The 21,655-nt window shown below is 46.0% G+C and overlaps 19 non-coding genes across 19 annotated transcripts; 11 read left to right on the forward strand and 8 right to left on the reverse strand.

Annotated features, from left to right (window-relative positions):
- Window positions 1–889: 889 nt before the first annotated feature.
- TRNAG-GCC (transfer RNA glycine (anticodon GCC)) lies at window positions 890–960 on the reverse strand. Its single transcript has one exon. It is a non-coding gene; the product is annotated as a tRNA-Gly (tRNA).
- A 1,550-nt stretch (window positions 961–2,510) lies between these two features.
- TRNAG-GCC (transfer RNA glycine (anticodon GCC)) lies at window positions 2,511–2,581 on the reverse strand. Its single transcript has one exon. It is a non-coding gene; the product is annotated as a tRNA-Gly (tRNA).
- A 134-nt stretch (window positions 2,582–2,715) lies between these two features.
- TRNAK-CUU (transfer RNA lysine (anticodon CUU)) lies at window positions 2,716–2,788 on the forward strand. The gene has a single exon. It is a non-coding gene; the product is annotated as a tRNA-Lys (tRNA).
- A 1,548-nt stretch (window positions 2,789–4,336) lies between these two features.
- Window positions 4,337–4,409, forward strand: TRNAK-CUU (transfer RNA lysine (anticodon CUU)). Its single transcript has one exon. It is a non-coding gene; the product is annotated as a tRNA-Lys (tRNA).
- A 1,548-nt stretch (window positions 4,410–5,957) lies between these two features.
- On the forward strand, window positions 5,958–6,030 carry TRNAK-CUU (transfer RNA lysine (anticodon CUU)). The gene has a single exon. It is a non-coding gene; the product is annotated as a tRNA-Lys (tRNA).
- A 1,343-nt stretch (window positions 6,031–7,373) lies between these two features.
- On the reverse strand, window positions 7,374–7,444 carry TRNAG-GCC (transfer RNA glycine (anticodon GCC)). Its single transcript has one exon. It is a non-coding gene; the product is annotated as a tRNA-Gly (tRNA).
- Window positions 7,445–8,994: 1,550 nt separating this feature from the next.
- Window positions 8,995–9,065, reverse strand: TRNAG-GCC (transfer RNA glycine (anticodon GCC)). Its single transcript has one exon. It is a non-coding gene; the product is annotated as a tRNA-Gly (tRNA).
- A 134-nt stretch (window positions 9,066–9,199) lies between these two features.
- Window positions 9,200–9,272, forward strand: TRNAK-CUU (transfer RNA lysine (anticodon CUU)). Its single transcript has one exon. It is a non-coding gene; the product is annotated as a tRNA-Lys (tRNA).
- Window positions 9,273–10,615: 1,343 nt separating this feature from the next.
- On the reverse strand, window positions 10,616–10,686 carry TRNAG-GCC (transfer RNA glycine (anticodon GCC)). Its single transcript has one exon. It is a non-coding gene; the product is annotated as a tRNA-Gly (tRNA).
- A 134-nt stretch (window positions 10,687–10,820) lies between these two features.
- TRNAK-CUU (transfer RNA lysine (anticodon CUU)) lies at window positions 10,821–10,893 on the forward strand. Its single transcript has one exon. It is a non-coding gene; the product is annotated as a tRNA-Lys (tRNA).
- A 1,552-nt stretch (window positions 10,894–12,445) lies between these two features.
- TRNAK-CUU (transfer RNA lysine (anticodon CUU)) lies at window positions 12,446–12,518 on the forward strand. The gene has a single exon. It is a non-coding gene; the product is annotated as a tRNA-Lys (tRNA).
- A 1,343-nt stretch (window positions 12,519–13,861) lies between these two features.
- Window positions 13,862–13,932, reverse strand: TRNAG-GCC (transfer RNA glycine (anticodon GCC)). Its single transcript has one exon. It is a non-coding gene; the product is annotated as a tRNA-Gly (tRNA).
- A 134-nt stretch (window positions 13,933–14,066) lies between these two features.
- On the forward strand, window positions 14,067–14,139 carry TRNAK-CUU (transfer RNA lysine (anticodon CUU)). The gene has a single exon. It is a non-coding gene; the product is annotated as a tRNA-Lys (tRNA).
- Window positions 14,140–15,687: 1,548 nt separating this feature from the next.
- TRNAK-CUU (transfer RNA lysine (anticodon CUU)) lies at window positions 15,688–15,760 on the forward strand. Its single transcript has one exon. It is a non-coding gene; the product is annotated as a tRNA-Lys (tRNA).
- Window positions 15,761–17,103: 1,343 nt separating this feature from the next.
- Window positions 17,104–17,174, reverse strand: TRNAG-GCC (transfer RNA glycine (anticodon GCC)). The gene has a single exon. It is a non-coding gene; the product is annotated as a tRNA-Gly (tRNA).
- Window positions 17,175–17,308: 134 nt separating this feature from the next.
- Window positions 17,309–17,381, forward strand: TRNAK-CUU (transfer RNA lysine (anticodon CUU)). The gene has a single exon. It is a non-coding gene; the product is annotated as a tRNA-Lys (tRNA).
- A 1,548-nt stretch (window positions 17,382–18,929) lies between these two features.
- Window positions 18,930–19,002, forward strand: TRNAK-CUU (transfer RNA lysine (anticodon CUU)). The gene has a single exon. It is a non-coding gene; the product is annotated as a tRNA-Lys (tRNA).
- Window positions 19,003–20,345: 1,343 nt separating this feature from the next.
- Window positions 20,346–20,416, reverse strand: TRNAG-GCC (transfer RNA glycine (anticodon GCC)). Its single transcript has one exon. It is a non-coding gene; the product is annotated as a tRNA-Gly (tRNA).
- Window positions 20,417–20,550: 134 nt separating this feature from the next.
- On the forward strand, window positions 20,551–20,623 carry TRNAK-CUU (transfer RNA lysine (anticodon CUU)). The gene has a single exon. It is a non-coding gene; the product is annotated as a tRNA-Lys (tRNA).
- Window positions 20,624–21,655: the final 1,032 nt, after the last annotated feature.

The raw sequence follows: 21,655 nt of genomic DNA on the forward strand, positions 1-21,655 counted from the left end.
CGAATTTCCGATCACTACTATGCAAATCCATCAGAAAAACGATCGGAAATCAGATCGGACCTGCCGGAAATCATCTGTTCGACCCATCTATCTGACAGGCATTGGTATGGTGTGTATTAGGCTTTGCACTCCAAAGGTGCTCACATAGCAGTATGAGGAGGGCACTCTGCACACGGCCTGAGATTTAGCTGAGAGGATTGAAAAAAAGGAAGTTGCTCTTTCCCTTAACTTGTTTTTAGATGAGGTACTTCCCAACAAAAGTTACAAACCAAAAAGCCTTTCAGTCCCGGCAAGCAAAAAAAGTGGTTGCTTTCATTTGACTTAAGTTTGTTACTACTTTTTTTTCTGTACTTTTAGTATGTTTTCTTAATTGCTAGGTGCTGGGAAAGCAAGTTGTAGGTAAGCTGACACAACATCTCAACATCTACTGTGAGAAAACTCAGGACAAAAGTAGAATGAATGAGGGCCTAGAGAGAACGCTCCAAATTTGAGCAAGGCCCTGAGTAGAGTGCAAAGACAACAAGGCAAAAAGTTGTAAAACAACACCAGATGAGCAGATGCTGCTGACTTGGCATTTCCGAGGCTTTTCTAGACAGTTAAAAAGAAGCCTAATAGGTGAGTACTGGAGAGGGAGAGATGCTGCACGTCACTGGCACTGCTAGAAGACATGCAAGGCCTTTGGGCACGCAAGTGTCCCAAGGCTGCTTTAACTTGTGTGTCTTAGAGTCATGTTTGCTGGGTACTAGGGTCCCTCTTCTCGACTGTCAGCCAGCACTGTGGCCAAGTGCCACGGTGACTCTTGCAAATGTCCTTAAATGGCTTCTGGCCTGCAGAGATGTCTTAAGCTTGAGAAGTGCAAAGTGTGGAGGTGTGCCAAAATCCTAGCATTTGCATTGGCCGGGAATCGAACCCGGGCCTCCCGCGTGGCAGGCGAGAACTCTACCACTGAACCACCAATGCCTTGCCCTGTTGCTCGGTGCTGAAAAACGTGGCCAGCCAAATCAGGCCATACAAGATTGCCTTCTTCTGTGCGGATGGCAAAGGTGAGGCTGGCGCCATTTTGCAATTTTTGACATTTCAGCTCAAGCAAGCAAGCCCAGCTAGCTCAGTCGGTAGAGCATGAGACTCTTAATCTCAGGGTCGTGGGTTTGAGCCCCACGTTGGGCGATCAAAGCTTCTCCTTTTACTTTCTACTAGGCAGAGCTCCTCCAAAACGATTACAAACCATCACCAGGCCATCACTTCCTCTTTCACATGCCACTCCCCACTCCCTTTGCTAACAAACGAAAATGTCATCTCAGCTTTCCCCTTCACTTTTACTCACACAACCTCTTTTAACAACTTTTCAGCAAAAGTGCTTCACCACCCCAAGAAAGAGAAAAACACTCCTTCTTACAATCTTACTCATCTTTCCTATACTACTTTTCTTATCTGCTTTTCCCAGATTTCCGTTGGCTTTACTCCAGTCCTTTTGTCAAGGAGAGACTTACAATCAATCACTTGACAAGGAACAACCACCTGAAAGATACTCATTCTCGTATGCCTGGTGCACACCATGCAATTCCCCATCAGATAGATGGGCCGATAGATCCTTTCCGACAGACACGATCGGATTTCCGTTCGGATTTCCGATCACTACTATGCAAATCCATCAGAAAAATGATCGGAAATCAGATCGGACCTGCCGGAAATCATCTGTTCGACCCATCTATCTGACAGGCATTGGTATGGTGTGTATTAGGCTTTGCACTCCAAAGGTGCTCACATAGCAGTATGAGGAGGGCACTCTGCACACGGCCTGAGATTTAGCTGAGAGGATTGAAAAAAAGGAAGTTGCTCTTTCCCTTAACTTGTTTTTAGATGAGGTACTTCCCAACAAAAGTTACAAACCAAAAAGCCTTTCAGTCCCGGCAAGCAAAAAAAGTGGTTGCTTTCATTTGACTTAAGTTTGTTACTACTTTTTTTTCTGTACTTTTAGTATGTTTTCTTAATTGCTAGGTGCTGGGAAAGCAAGTTGTAGGTAAGCTGACACAACATCTCAACATCTACTGTGAGAAAACTCAGGACAAAAGTAGAATGAATGAGGGCCTAGAGAGAACGCTCCAAATTTGAGCAAGGCCCTGAGTAGAGTGCAAAGACAACAAGGCAAAAAGTTGTAAAACAACACCAGATGAGCAGATGCTGCTGACTTGGCATTTCCGAGGCTTTTCTAGACAGTTAAAAAGAAGCCTAATAGGTGAGTACTGGAGAGGGAGAGATGCTGCACGTCACTGGCACTGCTAGAAGACATGCAAGGCCTTTGGGCACGCAAGTGTCCCAAGGCTGCTTTAACTTGTGTGTCTTAGAGTCATGTTTGCTGGGTACTAGGGTCCCTCTTCTCGACTGTCAGCCAGCACTGTGGCCAAGTGCCACGGTGACTCTTGCAAATGTCCTTAAATGGCTTCTGGCCTGCAGAGATGTCTTAAGCTTGAGAAGTGCAAAGTGTGGAGGTGTGCCAAAATCCTAGCATTTGCATTGGCCGGGAATCAAACCCGGGCCTCCCGCGTGGCAGGCGAGAATTCTACCACTGAACCACCAATGCCTTGCCCTGTTGCTCGGTGCTGAAAAACGTGGCCAGCCAAATCAGGCCATACAAGATTGCCTTCTTCTGTGCGGATGGCAAAGGTGAGGCTGGCGCCATTTTGCAATTTTTGACATTTCAGCTCAAGCAAGCAAGCCTGGCTAGCTCAGTTGGTAGAGCATGAGACTCTTAATCTCAGGGTCGTGGGTTCGAGCCCCACGTTGGGCGATCAAAGCTTCTCCTTTTACTTTCTACTAGGCAGAGCTCCTCCAAAACGATTACAAACCATCACCAGGCCATCACTTCCTCTTTCACATGCCACTCCCCACTCCCTTTGCTAACAAACGAAAATGTCATCTCAGCTTTCCCCTTCACTTTTACTCACACAACCTCTTTTAACAACTTTTCAGCAAAAGTGCTTCACCACCCCAAGAAAGAGAAAAACACTCCTTCTTACAATCTTACTCATCTTTCCTATACTACTTTTCTTATCTGCTTTTCCCAGATTTCCGTTGGCTTTACTCCAGTCCTTTTGTCAAGGAGAGACTTACAATCAATCACTTGACAAGGAACAACCACCTGAAAGATACTCATTCTCGTATGCCTGGTGCACACCATGCAATTCCCCATCAGATAGATGGGCCGATAGATCCTTTCCGACAGACACGATCGGATTTCCGTTCGGATTTCCGATCACTACTATGCAAATCCATCAGAAAAACGATCGGAAATCAGATCGGACCTGCCGGAAATCATCTGTTCGACCCATCTATCTGACAGGCATTGGTATGGTGTGTATTAGGCTTTGCACTCCAAAGGTGCTCACATAGCAGTATGAGGAGGGCACTCTGCACACGGCCTGAGATTTAGCTGAGAGGATTGAAAAAAAGGAAGTTGCTCTTTCCCTTAACTTGTTTTTAGATGAGGTACTTCCCAACAAAAGTTACAAACCAAAAAGCCTTTCAGTCCCGGCAAGCAAAAAAAGTGGTTGCTTTCATTTGACTTAAGTTTGTTACTACTTTTTTTTCTGTACTTTTAGTATGTTTTCTTAATTGCTAGGTGCTGGGAAAGCAAGTTGTAGGTAAGCTGACACAACATCTCAACATCTACTGTGAGAAAACTCAGGACAAAAGTAGAATGAATGAGGGCCTAGAGAGAACGCTCCAAATTTGAGCAAGGCCCTGAGTAGAGTGCAAAGACAACAAGGCAAAAAGTTGTAAAACAACACCAGATGAGCAGATGCTGCTGACTTGGCATTTCTGAGGCTTTTCTAGACAGTTAAAAAGAAGCCTAATAGGTGAGTACTGGAGAGGGAGAGATGCTGCACGTCACTGGCACTGCTAGAAGACATGCAAGGCCTTTGGGCACGCAAGTGTCCCAAGGCTGCTTTAACTTGTGTGTCTTAGAGTCATGTTTGCTGGGTACTAGGGTCCCTCTTCTCGACTGTCAGCCAGCACTGTGGCCAAGTGCCACGGTGACTCTTGCAAATGTCCTTAAATGGCTTCTGGCCTGCAGAGATGTCTTAAGCTTGAGAAGTGCAAAGTGTGGAGGTGTGCCAAAATCCTAGCATTTCCATTGGCCGGGAATCGAACCCGGGCCTCCCGCGTGGCAGGCGAGAATTCTACCACTGAACCACCAATGCCTTGCCCTGTTGCTCGGTGCTGAAAAACGTGGCCAGCCAAATCAGGCCATACAAGATTGCCTTCTTCTGTGCGGATGGCAAAGGTGAGGCTGGCGCCATTTTGCAATTTTTGACATTTCAGCTCAAGCAAGCAAGCCCGGCTAGCTCAGTCGGTAGAGCATGAGACTCTTAATCTCAGGGTCGTGGGTTCGAGCCCCACGTTGGGCGATCAAAGCTTCTCCTTTTACTTTCTACTAGGCAGAGCTCCTCCAAAACGATTACAAACCATCACCAGGCCATCACTTCCTCTTTCACATGCCACTCCCCACTCCCTTTGCTAACAAACGAAAATGTCATCTCAGCTTTCCCCTTCACTTTTACTCACACAACCTCTTTTAACAACTTTTCAGCAAAAGTGCTTCACCACCCCAAGAAAGAGAAAAACACTCCTTCTTACAATCTTACTCATCTTTCCTATACTACTTTTCTTATCTGCTTTTCCCAGATTTCCGTTGGCTTTACTCCAGTCCTTTTGTCAAGGAGAGACTTACAATCAATCACTTGACAAGGAACAACCACCTGAAAGATACTCATTCTCGTATGCCTGGTGCACACCATGCAATTCCCCATCAGATAGATGGGCCGATAGATCCTTTCCGACAGACACGATCGGATTTCCGTTCGGATTTCCGATCACTACTATGCAAATCCATCAGAAAAACGATCGGAAATCAGATCGGACCTGCCGGAAATCATCTGTTCGACCCATCTATCTGACAGGCATTGGTATGGTGTGTATTAGGCTTTGCACTCCAAAGGTGCTCACATAGCAGTATGAGGAGGGCACTCTGCACACGGCCTGAGATTTAGCTGAGAGGATTGAAAAAAAGGAAGTTGCTCTTTCCCTTAACTTGTTTTTAGATGAGGTACTTCCCAACAAAAGTTACAAACCAAAAAGCCTTTCAGTCCCGGCAAGCAAAAAAAGTGGTTGCTTTCATTTGACTTAAGTTTGTTACTACTTTTTTTTCTGTACTTTTAGTATGTTTTCTTAATTGCTAGGTGCTGGGAAAGCAAGTTGTAGGTAAGCTGACACAACATCTCAACATCTACTGTGAGAAAACTCAGGACAAAAGTAGAATGAATGAGGGCCTAGAGAGAACGCTCCAAATTTGAGCAAGGCCCTGAGTAGAGTGCAAAGACAACAAGGCAAAAAGTTGTAAAACAACACCAGATGAGCAGATGCTGCTGACTTGGCATTTCTGAGGCTTTTCTAGACAGTTAAAAAGAAGCCTAATAGGTGAGTACTGGAGAGGGAGAGATGCTGCACGTCACTGGCACTGCTAGAAGACATGCAAGGCCTTTGGGCACGCAAGTGTCCCAAGGCTGCTTTAACTTGTGTGTCTTAGAGTCATGTTTGCTGGGTACTAGGGTCCCTCTTCTCGACTGTCAGCCAGCACTGTGGCCAAGTGCCACGGTGACTCTTGCAAATGTCCTTAAATGGCTTCTGGCCTGCAGAGATGTCTTAAGCTTGAGAAGTGCAAAGTGTGGAGGTGTGCCAAAATCCTAGCATTTCCATTGGCCGGGAATCGAACCCGGGCCTCCCGCGTGGCAGGCGAGAATTCTACCACTGAACCACCAATGCCTTGCCCTGTTGCTCGGTGCTGAAAAACGTGGCCAGCCAAATCAGGCCATACAAGATTGCCTTCTTCTGTGCGGATGGCAAAGGTGAGGCTGGCGCCATTTTGCAATTTTTGACATTTCAGCTCAAGCAAGCAAGCCCGGCTAGCTCAGTCGGTAGAGCATGAGACTCTTAATCTCAGGGTCGTGGGTTCGAGCCCCACGTTGGGCGATCAAAGCTTCTCCTTTTACTTTCTACTAGGCAGAGCTCCTCCAAAACGATTACAAACCATCACCAGGCCATCACTTCCTCTTTCACATGCCACTCCCCACTCCCTTTGCTAACAAACGAAAATGTCATCTCAGCTTTCCCCTTCACTTTTACTCACACAACCTCTTTTAACAACTTTTCAGCAAAAGTGCTTCACCACCCCAAGAAAGAGAAAAACACTCCTTCTTACAATCTTACTCATCTTTCCTATACTACTTTTCTTATCTGCTTTTCCCAGATTTCCGTTGGCTTTACTCCAGTCCTTTTGTCAAGGAGAGACTTACAATCAATCACTTGACAAGGAACAACCACCTGAAAGATACTCATTCTCGTATGCCTGGTGCACACCATGCAATTCCCCATCAGATAGATGGGCCGATAGATCCTTTCCGACAGACACGATCGGATTTCCGTTCGGATTTCCGATCACTACTATGCAAATCCATCAGAAAAACGATCGGAAATCAGATCGGACCTGCCGGAAATCATCTGTTCGACCCATCTATCTGACAGGCATTGGTATGGTGTGTATTAGGCTTTGCACTCCAAAGGTGCTCACATAGCAGTATGAGGAGGGCACTCTGCACACGGCCTGAGATTTAGCTGAGAGGATTGAAAAAAAGGAAGTTGCTCTTTCCCTTAACTTGTTTTTAGATGAGGTACTTCCCAACAAAAGTTACAAACCAAAAAGCCTTTCAGTCCCGGCAAGCAAAAAAAGTGGTTGCTTTCATTTGACTTAAGTTTGTTACTACTTTTTTTTCTGTACTTTTAGTATGTTTTCTTAATTGCTAGGTGCTGGGAAAGCAAGTTGTAGGTAAGCTGACACAACATCTCAACATCTACTGTGAGAAAACTCAGGACAAAAGTAGAATGAATGAGGGCCTAGAGAGAACGCTCCAAATTTGAGCAAGGCCCTGAGTAGAGTGCAAAGACAACAAGGCAAAAAGTTGTAAAACAACACCAGATGAGCAGATGCTGCTGACTTGGCATTTCCGAGGCTTTTCTAGACAGTTAAAAAGAAGCCTAATAGGTGAGTACTGGAGAGGGAGAGATGCTGCACGTCACTGGCACTGCTAGAAGACATGCAAGGCCTTTGGGCACGCAAGTGTCCCAAGGCTGCTTTAACTTGTGTGTCTTAGAGTCATGTTTGCTGGGTACTAGGGTCCCTCTTCTCGACTGTCAGCCAGCACTGTGGCCAAGTGCCACGGTGACTCTTGCAAATGTCCTTAAATGGCTTCTGGCCTGCAGAGATGTCTTAAGCTTGAGAAGTGCAAAGTGTGGAGGTGTGCCAAAATCCTAGCATTTGCATTGGCCGGGAATCGAACCCGGGCCTCCCGCGTGGCAGGCGAGAATTCTACCACTGAACCACCAATGCCTTGCCCTGTTGCTCGGTGCTGAAAAACGTGGCCAGCCAAATCAGGCCATACAAGATTGCCTTCTTCTGTGCGGATGGCAAAGGTGAGGCTGGCGCCATTTTGCAATTTTTGACATTTCAGCTCAAGCAAGCAAGCCCGGCTAGCTCAGTCGGTAGAGCATGAGACTCTTAATCTCAGGGTTGTGGGTTCGAGCCCCATGTTGGGCGATCAAAGCTTCTCCTTTTACTTTCTACTAGGCAGAGCTCCACCAAAACGATTACAAACCATCACCAGGCCATCACTTCCTCTTTCACATGCCACTCCCCACTCCCTTTGCTAACAAACGAAAATGTCATCTCAGCTTTCCCCTTCACTTTTACTCACACAACCTCTTTTAACAACTTTTCAGCAAAAGTGCTTCACCACCCCAAGAAAGAGAAAAACACTCCTTCTTACAATCTTACTCATCTTTCCTATACTACTTTTCTTATCTGCTTTTCCCAGATTTCCGTTGGCTTTACTCCAGTCCTTTTGTCAAGGAGAGACTTACAATCAATCACTTGACAAGGAACAACCACCTGAAAGATACTCATTCTCGTATGCCTGGTGCACACCATGCAATTCCCCATCAGATAGATGGGCCGATAGATCCTTTCCGACAGACACGATCGGATTTCCGTTCGGATTTCCGATCACTACTATGCAAATCCATCAGAAAAACGATCGGAAATCAGATCGGACCTGCCGGAAATCATCTGTTCGACCCATCTATCTGACAGGCATTGGTATGGTGTGTATTAGGCTTTGCACTCCAAAGGTGCTCACATAGCAGTATGAGGAGGGCACTCTGCACACGGCCTGAGATTTAGCTGAGAGGATTGAAAAAAAGGAAGTTGCTCTTTCCCTTAACTTGTTTTTAGATGAGGTACTTCCCAACAAAAGTTACAAACCAAAAAGCCTTTCAGTCCCGGCAAGCAAAAAAAGTGGTTGCTTTCATTTGACTTAAGTTTGTTACTACTTTTTTTTCTGTACTTTTAGTATGTTTTCTTAATTGCTAGGTGCTGGGAAAGCAAGTTGTAGGTAAGCTGACACAACATCTCAACATCTACTGTGAGAAAACTCAGGACAAAAGTAGAATGAATGAGGGCCTAGAGAGAACGCTCCAAATTTGAGCAAGGCCCTGAGTAGAGTGCAAAGACAACAAGGCAAAAAGTTGTAAAACAACACCAGATGAGCAGATGCTGCTGACTTGGCATTTCCGAGGCTTTTCTAGACAGTTAAAAAGAAGCCTAATAGGTGAGTACTGGAGAGGGAGAGATGCTGCACGTCACTGGCACTGCTAGAAGACATGCAAGGCCTTTGGGCACGCAAGTGTCCCAAGGCTGCTTTAACTTGTGTGTCTTAGAGTCATGTTTGCTGGGTACTAGGGTCCCTCTTCTCGACTGTCAGCCAGCACTGTGGCCAAGTGCCACGGTGACTCTTGCAAATGTCCTTAAATGGCTTCTGGCCTGCAGAGATGTCTTAAGCTTGAGAAGTGCAAAGTGTGGAGGTGTGCCAAAATCCTAGCATTTGCATTGGCCGGGAATCAAACCCGGGCCTCCCGCGTGGCAGGCGAGAATTCTACCACTGAACCACCAATGCCTTGCCTTGTTGCTCGGTGCTGAAAAACGTGGCCAGCCAAATCAGGCCATACAAGATTGCCTTCTTCTGTGCGGATGGCAAAGGTGAGGCTGGCGCCATTTTGCAATTTTTGACATTTCAGCTCAAGCAAGCAAGCCCAGCTAGCTCAGTCGGTAGAGCATGAGACTCTTAATCTCAGGGTCGTGGGTTCGAGCCCCACGTTGGGCGATCAAAGCTTCTCCTTTTACTTTCTACTAGGCAGAGCTCCTCCAAAACGATTACAAACCATCACCAGGCCATCACTTCCTCTTTCACATGCCACTCCCCACTCCCTTTGCTAACAAACGAAAATGTCATCTCAGCTTTCCCCTTCACTTTTACTCACACAACCTCTTTTAACAACTTTTCAGCAAAAGTGCTTCACCACCCCAAGAAAGAGAAAAACACTCCTTCTTACAATCTTACTCATCTTTCCTATACTACTTTTCTTATCTGCTTTTCCCAGATTTCCGTTGGCTTTACTCCAGTCCTTTTGTCAAGGAGAGACTTACAATCAATCACTTGACAAGGAACAACCACCTGAAAGATACTCATTCTCGTATGCCTGGTGCACACCATGCAATTCCCCATCAGATAGATGGGCCGATAGATCCTTTCCGACAGACACGATCGGATTTCCGTTCGGATTTCCGATCACTACTATGCAAATCCATCAGAAAAACGATCGGAAATCAGATCGGACCTGCCGGAAATCATCTGTTCGACCCATCTATCTGACAGGCATTGGTATGGTGTGTATTAGGCTTTGCACTCCAAAGGTGCTCACATAGCAGTATGAGGAGGGCACTCTGCACACGGCCTGAGATTTAGCTGAGAGGATTGAAAAAAAGGAAGTTGCTCTTTCCCTTAACTTGTTTTTAGATGAGGTACTTCCCAACAAAAGTTACAAACCAAAAAGCCTTTCAGTCCCGGCAAGCAAAAAAAGTGGTTGCTTTCATTTGACTTAAGTTTGTTACTACTTTTTTTTCTGTACTTTTAGTATGTTTTCTTAATTGCTAGGTGCTGGGAAAGCAAGTTGTAGGTAAGCTGACACAACATCTCAACATCTACTGTGAGAAAACTCAGGACAAAAGTAGAATGAATGAGGGCCTAGAGAGAACGCTCCAAATTTGAGCAAGGCCCTGAGTAGAGTGCAAAGACAACAAGGCAAAAAGTTGTAAAACAACACCAGATGAGCAGATGCTGCTGACTTGGCATTTCCGAGGCTTTTCTAGACAGTTAAAAAGAAGCCTAATAGGTGAGTACTGGAGAGGGAGAGATGCTGCACGTCACTGGCACTGCTAGAAGACATGCAAGGCCTTTGGGCACGCAAGTGTCCCAAGGTTGCTTTAACTTGTGTGTCTTAGAGTCATGTTTGCTGGGTACTAGGGTCCCTCTTCTCGACTGTCAGCCAGCACTGTGGCCAAGTGCCACGGTGACTCTTGCAAATGTCCTTAAATGGCTTCTGGCCTGCAGAGATGTCTTAAGCTTGAGAAGTGCAAAGTGTGGAGGTGTGCCAAAATCCTAGCATTTGCATTGGCCGGGAATCAAACCCGGGCCTCCCGCGTGGCAGGCGAGAATTCTACCACTGAACCACCAATGCCTTGCCCTGTTGCTCGGTGCTGAAAAACGTGGCCAGCCAAATCAGGCCATACAAGATTGCCTTCTTCTGTGCGGATGGCAAAGGTGAGGCTGGCGCCATTTTGCAATTTTTGACATTTCAGCTCAAGCAAGCAAGCCCGGCTAGCTCAGTCGGTAGAGCATGAGACTCTTAATCTCAGGGTCGTGGGTTCGAGCCCCACGTTGGGCGATCAAAGCTTCTCCTTTTACTTTCTACTAGGCAGAGCTCCTCCAAAACGATTACAAACCATCACCAGGCCATCACTTCCTCTTTCACATGCCACTCCCCACTCCCTTTGCTAACAAACGAAAATGTCATCTCAGCTTTCCCCTTCACTTTTACTCACACAACCTCTTTTAACAACTTTTCAGCAAAAGTGCTTCACCACCCCAAGAAAGAGAAAAACACTCCTTCTTACAATCTTACTCATCTTTCCTATACTACTTTTCTTATCTGCTTTTCCCAGATTTCCGTTGGCTTTACTCCAGTCCTTTTGTCAAGGAGAGACTTACAATCAATCACTTGACAAGGAACAACCACCTGAAAGATACTCATTCTCGTATGCCTGGTGCACACCATGCAATTCCCCATCAGATAGATGGGCCGATAGATCCTTTCCGACAGACACGATCGGATTTCCGTTCGGATTTCCGATCACTACTATGCAAATCCATCAGAAAAACGATCGGAAATCAGATCGGACCTGCCGGAAATCATCTGTTCGACCCATCTATCTGACAGGCATTGGTATGGTGTGTATTAGGCTTTGCACTCCAAAGGTGCTCACATAGCAGTATGAGGAGGGCACTCTGCACACGGCCTGAGATTTAGCTGAGAGGATTGAAAAAAAGGAAGTTGCTCTTTCCCTTAACTTGTTTTTAGATGAGGTACTTCCCAACAAAAGTTACAAACCAAAAAGCCTTTCAGTCCCGGCAAGCAAAAAAAGTGGTTGCTTTCATTTGACTTAAGTTTGTTACTACTTTTTTTTCTGTACTTTTAGTATGTTTTCTTAATTGCTAGGTGCTGGGAAAGCAAGTTGTAGGTAAGCTGACACAACATCTCAACATCTACTGTGAGAAAACTCAGGACAAAAGTAGAATGAATGAGGGCCTAGAGAGAACGCTCCAAATTTGAGCAAGGCCCTGAGTAGAGTGCAAAGACAACAAGGCAAAAAGTTGTAAAACAACACCAGATGAGCAGATGCTGCTGACTTGGCATTTCCGAGGCTTTTCTAGACAGTTAAAAAGAAGCCTAATAGGTGAGTACTGGAGAGGGAGAGATGCTGCACGTCACTGGCACTGCTAGAAGACATGCAAGGCCTTTGGGCACGCAAGTGTCCCAAGGCTGCTTTAACTTGTGTGTCTTAGAGTCATGTTTGCTGGGTACTAGGGTCCCTCTTCTCGACTGTCAGCCAGCACTGTGGCCAAGTGCCACGGTGACTCTTGCAAATGTCCTTAAATGGCTTCTGGCCTGCAGAGATGTCTTAAGCTTGAGAAGTGCAAAGTGTGGAGGTGTGCCAAAATCCTAGCATTTCCATTGGCCAGGAATCGAACCCGGGCCTCCCGCGTGGCAGGCGAGAATTCTACCACTGAACCACCAATGCCTTGCCCTGTTGCTCGGTGCTGAAAAACGTGGCCAGCCAAATCAGGCCATACAAGATTGCCTTCTTCTGTGCGGATGGCAAAGGTGAGGCTGGCGCCATTTTGCAATTTTTTACATTTCAGCTCAAGCAAGCAAGCAAGCCCGGCTAGCTCAGTCGGTAGAGCATGAGACTCTTAATCTCAGGGTCGTGGGTTCGAGCCCCACGTTGGGCGATCAAAGCTTCTCCTTTTACTTTCTACTAGGCAGAGCTCCTCCAAAACGATTACAAACCATCACCAGGCCATCACTTCCTCTTTCACATGCCACTCCCCACTCCCTTTGCTAACAAACGAAAATGTCATCTCAGCTTTCCCCTTCACTTTTACTCACACAACCTCTTTTAACAACTTTTCAGCAAAAGTGCTTCACCACCCCAAGAAAGAGAAAAACACTCCTTCTTACAATCTTACTCATCTTTCCTATACTACTTTTCTTATCTGCTTTTCCCAGATTTCCGTTGGCTTTACTCCAGTCCTTTTGTCAAGGAGAGACTTACAATCAATCACTTGACAAGGAACAACCACCTGAAAGATACTCATTCTCGTATGCCTGGTGCACACCATGCAATTCCCCATCAGATAGATGGGCCGATAGATCCTTTCCGACAGACACGATCGGATTTCCGTTCGGATTTCCGATCACTACTATGCAAATCCATCAGAAAAACGATCGGAAATCAGATCGGACCTGCCGGAAATCATCTGTTCGACCCATCTATCTGACAGGCATTGGTATGGTGTGTATTAGGCTTTGCACTCCAAAGGTGCTCACATAGCAGTATGAGGAGGGCACTCTGCACACGGCCTGAGATTTAGCTGAGAGGATTGAAAAAAAGGAAGTTGCTCTTTCCCTTAACTTGTTTTTAGATGAGGTACTTCCCAACAAAAGTTACAAACCAAAAAGCCTTTCAGTCCCGGCAAGCAAAAAAAGTGGTTGCTTTCATTTGACTTAAGTTTGTTACTACTTTTTTTTCTGTACTTTTAGTATGTTTTCTTAATTGCTAGGTGCTGGGAAAGCAAGTTGTAGGTAAGCTGACACAACATCTCAACATCTACTGTGAGAAAACTCAGGACAAAAGTAGAATGAATGAGGGCCTAGAGAGAACGCTCCAAATTTGAGCAAGGCCCTGAGTAGAGTGCAAAGACAACAAGGCAAAAAGTTGTAAAACAACACCAGATGAGCAGATGCTGCTGACTTGGCATTTCCGAGGCTTTTCTAGACAGTTAAAAAGAAGCCTAATAGGTGAGTACTGGAGAGGGAGAGATGCTGCACGTCACTGGCACTGCTAGAAGACATGCAAGGCCTTTGGGCACGCAAGTGTCCCAAGGCTGCTTTAACTTGTGTGTCTTAGAGTCATGTTTGCTGGGTACTAGGGTCCCTCTTCTCGACTGTCAGCCAGCACTGTGGCCAAGTGCCACGGTGACTCTTGCAAATGTCCTTAAATGGCTTCTGGCCTGCAGAGATGTCTTAAGCTTGAGAAGTGCAAAGTGTGGAGGTGTGCCAAAATCCTAGCATTTGCATTGGCCGGGAATCGAACCCGGGCCTCCCGCGTGGCAGGCGAGAATTCTACCACTGAACCACCAATGCCTTGCCCTGTTGCTCGGTGCTGAAAAACGTGGCCAGCCAAATCAGGCCATACAAGATTGCCTTCTTCTGTGCGGATGGCAAAGGTGAGGCTGGCGCCATTTTGCAATTTTTGACATTTCAGCTCAAGCAAGCAAGCCCGGCTAGCTCAGTCGGTAGAGCATGAGACTCTTAATCTCAGGGTCGTGGGTTCGAGCCCCACGTTGGGCGATCAAAGCTTCTCCTTTTACTTTCTACTAGGCAGAGCTCCTCCAAAACGATTACAAACCATCACCAGGCCATCACTTCCTCTTTCACATGCCACTCCCCACTCCCTTTGCTAACAAACGAAAATGTCATCTCAGCTTTCCCCTTCACTTTTACTCACACAACCTCTTTTAACAACTTTTCAGCAAAAGTGCTTCACCACCCCAAGAAAGAGAAAAACACTCCTTCTTACAATCTTACTCATCTTTCCTATACTACTTTTCTTATCTGCTTTTCCCAGATTTCCGTTGGCTTTACTCCAGTCCTTTTGTCAAGGAGAGACTTACAATCAATCACTTGACAAGGAACAACCACCTGAAAGATACTCATTCTCGTATGCCTGGTGCACACCATGCAATTCCCCATCAGATAGATGGGCCGATAGATCCTTTCCGACAGACACGATCGGATTTCCGTTCGGATTTCCGATCACTACTATGCAAATCCATCAGAAAAACGATCGGAAATCAGATCGGACCTGCCGGAAATCATCTGTTCGACCCATCTATCTGACAGGCATTGGTATGGTGTGTATTAGGCTTTGCACTCCAAAGGTGCTCACATAGCAGTATGAGGAGGGCACTCTGCACACGGCCTGAGATTTAGCTGAGAGGATTGAAAAAAAGGAAGTTGCTCTTTCCCTTAACTTGTTTTTAGATGAGGTACTTCCCAACAAAAGTTACAAACCAAAAAGCCTTTCAGTCCCGGCAAGCAAAAAAAGTGGTTGCTTTCATTTGACTTAAGTTTGTTACTACTTTTTTTTCTGTACTTTTAGTATGTTTTCTTAATTGCTAGGTGCTGGGAAAGCAAGTTGTAGGTAAGCTGACACAACATCTCAACATCTACTGTGAGAAAACTCAGGACAAAAGTAGAATGAATGAGGGCCTAGAGAGAACGCTCCAAATTTGAGCAAGGCCCTGAGTAGAGTGCAAAGACAACAAGGCAAAAAGTTGTAAAACAACACCAGATGAGCAGATGCTGCTGACTTGGCATTTCCGAGGCTTTTCTAGACAGTTAAAAAGAAGCCTAATAGGTGAGTACTGGAGAGGGAGAGATTCTGCACGTCACTGGCACTGCTAGAAGACATGCAAGGCCTTTGGGCACGCAAGTGTCCCAAGGCTGCTTTAACTTGTGTGTCTTAGAGTCATGTTTGCTGGGTACTAGGGTCCCTCTTCTCGACTGTCAGCCAGCACTGTGGCCAAGTGCCACGGTGACTCTTGCAAATGTCCTTAAATGGCTTCTGGCCTGCAGAGATGTCTTAAGCTTGAGAAGTGCAAAGTGTGGAGGTGTGCCAAAATCCTAGCATTTGCATTGGCCGGGAATCAAACCCAGGCCTCCCGCGTGGCAGGCGAGAATTCTACCACTGAACCACCAATGCCTTGCCCTGTTGCTCGGTGCTGAAAAACGTGGCCAGCCAAATCAGGCCATACAAGATTGCCTTCTTCTGTGCGGATGGCAAAGGTGAGGCTGGCGCCATTTTGCAATTTTTGACATTTCAGCTCAAGCAAGCAAGCCCGGCTAGCTCAGTCGGTAGAGCATGAGACTCTTAATCTCAGGGTCGTGGGTTCGAGCCCCACGTTGGGCGATCAAAGCTTCTCCTTTTACTTTCTACTAGGCAGAGCTCCTCCAAAACGATTACAAACCATCACCAGGCCATCACTTCCTCTTTCACATGCCACTCCCCACTCCCTTTGCTAACAAACGAAAATGTCATCTCAGCTTTCCCCTTCACTTTTACTCACACAACCTCTTTTAACAACTTTTCAGCAAAAGTGCTTCACCACCCCAAGAAAGAGAAAAACACTCCTTCTTACAATCTTACTCATCTTTCCTATACTACTTTTCTTATCTGCTTTTCCCAGATTTCCGTTGGCTTTACTCCAGTCCTTTTGTCAAGGAGAGACTTACAATCAATCACTTGACAAGGAACAACCACCTGAAAGATACTCATTCTCGTATGCCTGGTGCACACCATGCAATTCCCCATCAGATAGATGGGACGATAGATCCTTTCCGACAGACACGATCGGATTTCCGTTCGGATTTCCGATCACTACTATGCAAATCCATCAGAAAAACGATCGGAAATCAGATCGGACCTGCCGGAAATCATCTGTTCGACCCATCTATCTGACAGGCATTGGTATGGTGTGTATTAGGCTTTGCACTCCAAAGGTGCTCACATAGCAGTATGAGGAGGGCACTCTGCACACGGCCTGAGATTTAGCTGAGAGGATTGAAAAAAAGGAAGTTGCTCTTTCCCTTAACTTGTTTTTAGATGAGGTACTTCCCAACAAAAGTTACAAACCAAAAAGCCTTTCAGTCCCGGCAAGCAAAAAAAGTGGTTGCTTTCATTTGACTTAAGTTTGTTACTACTTTTTTTTCTGTACTTTTAGTATGTTTTCTTAATGGCTAGGTGCTGGGAAAGCAAGTTGTAGGTAAGCTGACACAACATCTCAACATCTACTGTGAGAAAACTCAGGACAAAAGTAGAATGAATGAGGGCCTAGAGAGAACGCTCCAAATTTGAGCAAGGCCCTGAGTAGAGTGCAAAGACAACAAGGCAAAAAGTTGTAAAACAACACCAGATGAGCAGATGCTGCTGACTTGGCATTTCCGAGGCTTTTCTAGACAGTTAAAAAGAAGCCTAATAGGTGAGTACTGGAGAGGGAGAGATGCTGCACATCACTGGCACTGCTAGAAGACATGCAAGGCCTTTGGGCACGCAAGTGTCCCAAGGCTGCTTTAACTTGTGTGTCTTAGAGTCATGTTTGCTGGGTACTAGGGTCCCTCTTCTCGACTGTCAGCCAGCACTGTGGCCAAGTGCCACGGTGACTCTTGCAAATGTCCTTAAATGGCTTCTGGCCTGCAGAGATGTCTTAAGCTTGAGAAGTGCAAAGTGTGGAGGTGTGCCAAAATCCTAGCATTTGCATTGGCCGGGAATCGAACCCGGGCCTCCCGCGTGGCAGGCGAGAATTCTACCACTGAACCACCAATGCCTTGCCCTGTTGCTCGGTGCTGAAAAACGTGGCCAGCCAAATCAGGCCATACAAGATTGCCTTCTTCTGTGCGGATGGCAAAGGTGAGGCTGGCGCCATTTTGCAATTTTTGACATTTCAGCTCAAGCAAGCAAGCCCGGCTAGCTCAGTCGGTAGAGCATGAGACTCTTAATCTCAGGGTCGTGGGTTCGAGCCCCACGTTGGGCGATCAAAGCTTCTCCTTTTACTTTCTACTAGGCAGAGCTCCTCCAAAACGATTACAAACCATCACCAGGCCATCACTTCCTCTTTCACATGCCACTCCCCACTCCCTTTGCTAACAAACGAAAATGTCATCTCAGCTTTCCCCTTCACTTTTACTCACACAACCTCTTTTAACAACTTTTCAGCAAAAGTGCTTCACCACCCCAAGAAAGAGAAAAACACTCCTTCTTACAATCTTACTCATCTTTCCTATACTACTTTTCTTATCTGCTTTTCCCAGATTTCCGTTGGCTTTACTCCAGTCCTTTTGTCAAGGAGAGACTTACAATCAATCACTTGACAAGGAACAACCACCTGAAAGATACTCATTCTCGTATGCCTGGTGCACACCATGCAATTCCCCATCAGATAGATGGGCCGATAGATCCTTTCCGACAGACACGATCGGATTTCCGTTCGGATTTCCGATCACTACTATGCAAATCCATCAGAAAAACGATCGGAAATCAGATCGGACCTGCCGGAAATCATCTGTTCGACCCATCTATCTGACAGGCATTGGTATGGTGTGTATTAGGCTTTGCACTCCAAAGGTGCTCACATAGCAGTATGAGGAGGGCACTCTGCACACGGCCTGAGATTTAGCTGAGAGGATTGAAAAAAAGGAAGTTGCTCTTTCCCTTAACTTGTTTTTAGATGAGGTACTTCCCAACAAAAGTTACAAACCAAAAAGCCTTTCAGTCCCGGCAAGCAAAAAAAGTGGTTGCTTTCATTTGACTTAAGTTTGTTACTACTTTTTTTTCTGTACTTTTAGTATGTTTTCTTAATTGCTAGGTGCTGGGAAAGCAAGTTGTAGGTAAGCTGACACAACATCTCAACATCTACTGTGAGAAAACTCAGGACAAAAGTAGAATGAATGAGGGCCTAGAGAGAACGCTCCAAATTTGAGCAAGGCCCTGAGTAGAGTGCAAAGACAACAAGGCAAAAAGTTGTAAAACAACACCAGATGAGCAGATGCTGCTGACTTGGCATTTCCGAGGCTTTTCTAGACAGTTAAAAAGAAGCCTAATAGGTGAGTACTGGAGAGGGAGAGATGCTGCACGTCACTGGCACTGCTAGAAGACATGCAAGGCCTTTGGGCACGCAAGTGTCCCAAGGCTGCTTTAACTTGTGTGTCTTAGAGTCATGTTTGCTGGGTACTAGGGTCCCTCTTCTCGACTGTCAGCCAGCACTGTGGCCAAGTGCCACGGTGACTCTTGCAAATGTCCTTAAATGGCTTCTGGCCTGCAGAGATGTCTTAAGCTTGAGAAGTGCAAAGTGTGGAGGTGTGCCAAAATCCTAGCATTTCCATTGGCCGGGAATCGAACCCGGGCCTCCCGCGTGGCAGGCGAGAATTCTACCACTGAACCACCAATGCTCTGCCCTGTTGCTCGGTGCTGAAAAACGTGGCCAGCCAAATCAGGCCATACAAGATTGCCTTCTTCTGTGCGGATGGCAAAGGTGAGGCTGGCGCCATTTTGCAATTTTTGACATTTCAGCTCAAGCAAGCAAGCCCGGCTAGCTCAGTCGGTAGAGCATGAGACTCTTAATCTCAGGGTCGTGGGTTCGAGCCCCACGTTGGGCGATCAAAGCTTCTCCTATTACTTTCTACTAGGCAGAGCTCCTCCAAAACGATTACAAACCATCACCAGGCCATCACTTCCTCTTTCACATGCCACTCCCCACTCCCTTTGCTAACAAACGAAAATGTCATCTCAGCTTTCCCCTTCACTTTTACTCACACAACCTCTTTTAACAACTTTTCAGCAAAAGTGCTTCACCACCCCAAGAAAGAGAAAAACACTCCTTCTTACAATCTTACTCATCTTTCCTATACTACTTTTCTTATCTGCTTTTCCCAGATTTCCGTTGGCTTTACTCCAGTCCTTTTGTCAAGGAGAGACTTACAATCAATCACTTGACAAGGAACAACCACCTGAAAGATACTCATTCTCGTATGCCTGGTGCACACCATGCAATTCCCCATCAGATAGATGGGCCGATAGATCCTTTCCGACAGACACGATCGGATTTCCGTTCGGATTTCCGATCACTACTATGCAAATCCATCAGAAAAACGATCGGAAATCAGATCGGACCTGCCGGAAATCATCTGTTCGACCCATCTATCTGACAGGCATTGGTATGGTGTGTATTAGGCTTTGCACTCCAAAGGTGCTCACATAGCAGTATGAGGAGGGCACTCTGCACACGGCCAGAGATTTAGCTGAGAGGATTGAAAAAAAGGAAGTTGCTCTTTCCCTTAACTTGTTTTTAGATGAGGTACTTCCCAACAAAAGTTACAAACCAAAAAGCCTTTCAGTCCCGGCAAGCAAAAAAAGTGGTTGCTTTCATTTGACTTAAGTTTGTTACTACTTTTTTTTCTGTACTTTTAGTATGTTTTCTTAATTGCTAGGTGCTGGGAAAGCAAGTTGTAGGTAAGCTGACACAACATCTCAACATCTACTGTGAGAAAACTCAGGACAAAAGTAGAATGAATGAGGGCCTAGAGAGAACGCTCCAAATTTGAGCAAGGCCCTAAGTAGAGTGCAAAGACAACAAGGCAAAAAGTTGTAAAACAACACCAGATGAGCAGATGCTGCTGACTTGGCATTTCCGAGGCTTTTCTAGACAGTTAAAAAGAAGCCTAATAGGTGAGTACTGGAGAGGAAGAGATGCTGCACGTCACTGGCACTGCTAGAAGACATGCAAGGCCTTTGGGCACGCAAGTGTCCCAAGGCTGCTTTAACTTGTGTGTCTTAGAGTCATGTTTGCTGGGTACTAGGGTCCCTCTTCTCGACTGTCAGCCAGCACTGTGGCCAAGTGCCACGGTGACTCTTGCAAATGTCCTTAAATGGCTTCTGGCCTGCAGAGATGTCTTAAGCTTGAGAAGTGCAAAGTGTGGAGGTGTGCCAAAATCCTAGCATTTGCATTGGCCGGGAATCGAACCCGGGCCTCCCACGTGGCAGGCGAGAATTCTACCACTGAACCACCAATGCCTTGCCCTGTTGCTCGGTGCTGAAAAACGTGGCCAGCCAAATCAGGCCATACAAGATTGCCTTCTTCTGTGCGGATGGCAAAGGTGAGGCTGGCGCCATTTTGCAATTTTTGACATTTCAGCTCAAGCAAGCAAGCCCGGCTAGCTCAGTCGGTAGAGCATGAGACTCTTAATCTCAGGGTCGTGGGTTCGAGCCCCACGTTGGGCGATCAAAGCTTCTCCTTTTACTTTCTACTAGGCAGAGCTCCTCCAAAACGATTACAAACCATCACCAGGCCATCACTTCCTCTTTCACATGCCACTCCCCACTCCCTTTGCTAACAAACGAAAATGTCATCTCAGCTTTCCCCTTCACTTTTACTCACACAACCTCTTTTAACAACTTTTCAGCAAAAGTGCTTCACCACCCCAAGAAAGAGAAAAACACTCCTTCTTACAATCTTACTCATCTTTCCTATACTACTTTTCTTATCTGCTTTTCCCAGATTTCCGTTGGCTTTACTCCAGTCCTTTTGTCAAGGAGAGACTTACAATCAATCACTTGACAAGGAACAACCACCTGAAAGATACTCATTCTCGTATGCCTGGTGCACACCATGCAATTCCCCATCAGATAGATGGGCCGATAGATCCTTTCCGACAGACACGATCGGATTTTCGTTCGGATTTCCGATCACTACTATGCAAATCCATCAGAAAAACGATCGGAAATCAGATCGGACCTGCCGGAAATCATCTGTTCGACCCATCTATCTGACAGGCATTGGTATGGTGTGTATTAGGCTTTGCACTCCAAAGGTGCTCACATAGCAGTATGAGGAGGGCACTCTGCACACGGCCTGAGATTTAGCTGAGAGGATTGAAAAAAAGGAAGTTGCTCTTTCCCTTAACTTGTTTTTAGATGAGGTACTTCCCAACAAAAGTTACAAACCAAAAAGCCTTTCAGTCCCGGCAAGCAAAAAAAGTGGTTGCTTTCATTTGACTTAAGTTTGTTACTACTTTTTTTTCTGTACTTTTAGTATGTTTTCTTAATTGCTAGGTGCTGGGAAAGCAAGTTGTAGGTAAGCTGACACAACATCTCAACATCTACTGTGAGAAAACTCAGGACAAAAGTAGAATGAATGAGGGCCTAGAGAGAACGCTCCAAATTTGAGCAAGGCCCTGAGTAGAGTGCAAAGACAACAAGGCAAAAAGTTGTAAAACAACACCAGATGAGCAGATGCTGCTGACTTGGCATTTC

This window comes from Hyperolius riggenbachi, chromosome 4 (genome assembly GCF_040937935.1).
Source record: "Hyperolius riggenbachi isolate aHypRig1 chromosome 4, aHypRig1.pri, whole genome shotgun sequence".
Taxonomy (NCBI): Eukaryota; Metazoa; Chordata; class Amphibia; order Anura; family Hyperoliidae; genus Hyperolius; species Hyperolius riggenbachi.